At 36.1% G+C, this 5,400-nt stretch overlaps 1 pseudogene; it reads right to left on the bottom strand.

Moving 5' to 3' along the window:
- Window positions 1–841: 841 nt before the first annotated feature.
- Window positions 842–2,188, bottom strand: LOC112461506 (annotated as a pseudogene).
- Window positions 2,189–5,400: the final 3,212 nt, after the last annotated feature.

Here is a 5,400-nt window from a genome sequence, read left to right as displayed (position 1 = left end):
ATCGTATATATACATATATATAATATTAACCTGTTTTTTAAATCATGTTTATCTGCAATAATTAAATTATTTATATTAAATCAATTATTTTTAAAATAAAAAATTTACCTGACAATGTGATTATTCCTTATCCACTAATTATTAATTTTCAAATAAGTAATAATTCATGTATTAAAAACACATGAAGAATATAAAACGATGTGAAACTGGAAACTACTGGAACAGATTCGGGTCTGGACTAGTTATTTATTGGTTCGGATTCCTTGACTGCTTGAACAGATCGACTGAGAAAAAGTTTATTATAATGGACCATTTTCCCAAAAATATTACATACATGGATCCAACTTGCATCAAATCTATGAATAATACGTGATTATAATCGATATAATTGTATATATTTATTTTTGTACAGTTATCTTCAAGAAATGACAAGAGATGATACATCTAATATTTGTAAATAGATTTCTGTTAGAGGATCTGATCATGGATTAATATTTTAATACTGTTTCTGTATCGGAATGAATTAAAGTATGGTTTTGTATTTTCATATTGTAATTATTATATTCAAGTCATTAAACTATTCATGTATTTTTATTTTCCCTCCAAATGTTTGCGAAAACTTAACTATTTAGTAGAGCTATATAATCGAGTAAATGAATTAAATATTATCACATAACTGAATGAATTAAAATCACAGTCCTTAAAAATACAATGTAGCTACTATATATATATATATACACACACACACGCACACGCACACGCACACGCACACGCACACGCACACGCACACGCACACACACACACACACACACACACACACACATATATATAATCAGCTGTTTTATAATGAATCAATTGTACGATGAAACAAAGTTATTTATCTGGTTATAATATTTACAGTCCTTAAATCTGAATCCTTTAAACAAAATTGGACAATTCGTTGAATCTAAGATCAGATTTTAGTTTTTTTCCTATTTTTATCCGACACTGTATACTTGTAACTTTTTGTTGGATCAAAGGTTCCCATCTACTCGCTGGAAAAATGTGTTTGTTCCTCTCGTACCATGATCTAATGAAAAAAATAAAAAAATAACATAAAAAAGAATTATGCAAAATATTTTTTTAATAATAAATACCTAAGTAAAACTTTTCCGACATGTGATTCTTCGGTTTTGACAGAAGCATCGTGCATAATACGAATATCATCGTGAACGTCAAATTTGAACAGAGGCCCGCTCTTTCCTCGTGCCTAATCGCAATATTACATACATTAAAATAACATGCCAACATTGTGATATTGCTTCATAAGTTTTATCATTTGGTATATTTACCTTAGTTACAATAAAATCAGTTACAGTTGCAGTAAAACGTATAATGGTGCGGTAATATAAGATTCTCCTTGACATACATTAACTGATCTGCCATTACTGTTTTAAGCTCGCTGAATTCGGGCCTCAGAACTTCTAAACATCTCTAAAGAACCTAATAGATAGAATTACCTTTATGTGAAAATTTAATTTATGCAGCAGAACATTATATATCATGCCAATGTTACTCCAAAAGTGACACTGGAGTATTTTAATAACTTAAACGTTCTCTAAACCACTGAGACATTCACTTTTCTTCATTATAACACTCCGACGATGGTCAGATCCATCCCAATAACTGAATGTGATCTCAATTTCTTCTTCCTTCAACGCGTTCTGCTTTCTAGCCCATTCTTGTCTCAATTCTTCCCTAAGTTTATTTTCCTTATCGTCCCTTTCCCTACTGGCAAAAAACATGTATCTACATCTGGATTTTTCTAAATCTTCTTAATCGCAGGGCCATCAGATTGCACATTTTCTGACTGCGGGGATTTTTCGGCATTGTCTTCGTCAGAAGACATCTCAGCTTCATCTTCGTCTTCGTCCAGATTAAAAGACAAAGCTTGAATCTGTCTCTTCTGTTTGTTCTTTTCTGTCTGCTTCGCCGCTAGTGCTCTTTCCTTTTCCTGCTCTTTTTTACGTTCCTTCTATCAAAGCATAAAATACACGTACAAAAATACAAATTATGAGATAATCAGGATCATAAAAAGATTGTAAGAAATTACTTGTGGGTATCAGGATTCGTGAATGTTCGCTCAATTTAACGGCGGATTTTTTCTTGCATTCCGCGTGATCGACGATACATGCACATTTCGTGGCATCTAGCCTTAGCATCTTTGTGGTATCGTCATCATGCATTAGGATTTTTTTCATATCCTATCTTCTGAAGAAGCCCATCGAAAGTTCTTGATGGGCAACTAGATGACATTCAGAGCACTAGGCAGAAATCACACACACACACACACACACAAACACACACACACACACACACACACACACACACACACATATATATATATATATATATTCACGGCAAACCACATATATAACATCGTGTTATTTTTATAACCTGTTTACGCAAACGTTACTTCTGTAGTAACTTACGATACGATAATTCCTCCGCGTAAACGGGAGATTTTATAGTAACTATTATGATCGGAAATCAAGAGCCACCGTTGAAAGTAGTGAAGGTTACGTTTCTCTGATTGAGAGACGACGACGTATCTTAATATGAATTACTGTAAGTTACTATATAGATGTACTCACTCGCGTAAACATATAAGCGGCTTTCCAGCAAGTAACACAAGTCGACACAAGTGTCGTTTTGTCTTTGTTACTCATTGCCAAAAAAGAAAGATAGAACGACGTTTGTGTCGACTTGTGTCGCTTGCTGGAAAGCTCCCATAGTTCGACAACTTTTACAAGACAGCATATACGTACGTGTGCCATTTTGAATATACCTTCCTTCTTTTAAAGATCTCCTCGACATCTCTCTGTGGTTAATACTTTATATCCCATATAGGGCTTGCCAGACTTAACAACAGGGCCAATGCTTGGCCCGATATATGGTACCCGATAATTGGCCGATACTTGGCATTCTATAGTGGACCATGCTTGGCGAATGATTGGGTGCCATTCAGATAAAGGAACTGTACATTTTGCTATGGCGCTAATGTTTGGCCCGACATATGGTGACCAATGATTGGCCAATACTTGGCTTACTGTATTCGCCCATGCTTGGCATTAAGCGTGTTAAGGAGGTTAGTTGCCGTCTAGTATCAGATCATCCGATAGATGGCATCCGATGAGATCCGTTTCTCAAATTTAAAATATGATGAACGATGTTATAAGAATGATGACGGAACTGCACATTGCACAACTTGTATATAAGTTTCGTGGCATACACTTTTATAATAAAGTGTGGCACACTTTTGGATTAATGTGACGTTAATATAACTTTATTTTAGTAAATAATATCTTTATTTTTTCAAGACTGCACACTACAAACACAAGTGTGCTACTTTTACACATTTTAAGCGCTTTTTATCGCGGTTTTCTTTTTCCAGACCTCTCGAATTTACCTGAAATTTATATTTTATAATAGACTAGCCATTAATGGTCAAATATTGGCAGGACAGATTAACCATTAATGGCCCATGATTGGTTACCACGTTTGGCCCATGATTGTTACCCATTGCTGGACCGAAGTTATCATTCCAGAGAAGTCCCACTGCTGGGCCAGTCATGGCTGCCATTATCACGCCAATATTGGTGACTTGGCGACCAGTTTTGGGCCAGAATAGGACCATTAGTAAAACCCTATATGGGATATTTCACTTACTACGTTTACACGCGAGCGTTACTTCTGTAGTAAACTTAACGATAATTCCTTCGCGTAAACAGAATTTTCCTTCGCGTAAACGGGATTTTGTAGTAACTTACGATAATTTACTCCGCGTAAACGAGTGAATTATCGTAAGTTACTACAGAAGTAACGCTCGCGTAAACATACAGTTTGACAACTTTTACAAGACAGCATATACGTACGTGTTTGTACGATTTTGTAGATACACCTTCCTTCTTAAAGATCTATCGGCATCAGCTCTTTACGGTCAATACTTATATATATTTCACTATCTGTCACGACGCGGCAACGGTCACGACTATCACACACTTTACACTTATCCTTTTCTAGGTTGTAAAAAACTGTCACTGTCACGCACTGCGACAGTGCACGAATGCACTCTCGTGTCAAAAATGGGAAAGTGACACACCAGCCGCCATTTTTGTCCGACGTGGACGTTTCTTAAAAAAAAATTTTCCACATTTGGACTTTGCATCGCAATATCTTCGCTCGTAGGGCACGTAACGGAAAAAAAAGACTGTTATTTATAAATCAAACCCCAAGCTAGCGATCAAACCTACTTAGAAATTGATCCGTTCACTCGTTATTGAGATTTCAAAATCTCGGATACTCACAACTCATGCGTTCGTGTAAAAGAGTCACGGTGCGTCTCGCTTCGCGCGTACTTGGCGCGAGACACTACCGTGTCTCTTGATGAGTATATATATATATATATATATATATATATATATATATATATATGTATATGCGTACTTTGTATATAGAATTTGAAATTATATATTAAAGTAAAAAATGTACAAATAAATGTGTAGATTTTCTGTCATTCCACGCGTCTATAGATTCCAAAATTTTGAAACATTTTTATGGGAAAAAAAGAAAAAGGTAGTAATCTGAATTTATACGTAAGAAATTATTTCGTTATGATGCTTTTATCGTACCGATTTTCTACTATTTTTGTTTCAAGCTTTGTAAATTCTAATAGATTGCGAGAGAAGATGAGGTCGATCTGTTTCTCTCGCGAAAGTTAAAGTCGAAGCGGTTTTCGCGACTCGCGTAACATAAGCATAGGATGACTTTGAACTCGCTGTTGCATCATGCGTTCGGTGCACTCGCGTCCTGCGATCCGCGAGCGTTCGTCTCTGCTCTCACCTCCCCGCGGAGGTTACGTCACTAGCATTCAGTTAGGCGAGGTCGGGATCAGTGCGGCGCGCGGGCTCCAGGTCACGATTCGCCTTTATCCACTTTAGACTTGAACATTCGCGTGGTGATTGCCGTTAAGGGGGAGTTTCTTTTTTTTTCGCTATCGGTTTTTTCTAATTCTCTGGTGAAGAAACTATACAACGGATCAATGCGAAATTTGGCATGTGGATTTATTTATCTCTTATCTGTTCACAAAAAAATTAAAAATTATTTTTTTTTTTAAATACGCCTCCCACCTCCTTCGACGCGCGATGATCCCTAGTTGACGGTGTGCACGATTTGAGTCTTCCCATTAATCTTGCAACAAAAACATTTTACTTTACACACATGTAGCTATCGTTTGACAAGGCAAAAAAAATTGAGGATCCGGTGATGTTTTGAACTTAATTTCAAAACTACCGGATCCTCAATTTTTTTTGCTTTGTCAAACGATAGCTACATGTGTGTAAAGTAAAATGTTTTTGTTGC

This window comes from Temnothorax curvispinosus, unplaced genomic scaffold, assembly GCF_003070985.1.
Source record: "Temnothorax curvispinosus isolate PA1 unplaced genomic scaffold, ASM307098v1 QBEX01011479.1, whole genome shotgun sequence".
NCBI classification, from domain to species: domain Eukaryota; kingdom Metazoa; phylum Arthropoda; class Insecta; order Hymenoptera; family Formicidae; genus Temnothorax; species Temnothorax curvispinosus.
Note: the sequence above shows the minus strand (reverse complement) of the source record. Positions and strands in the feature narration are given on the sequence as shown.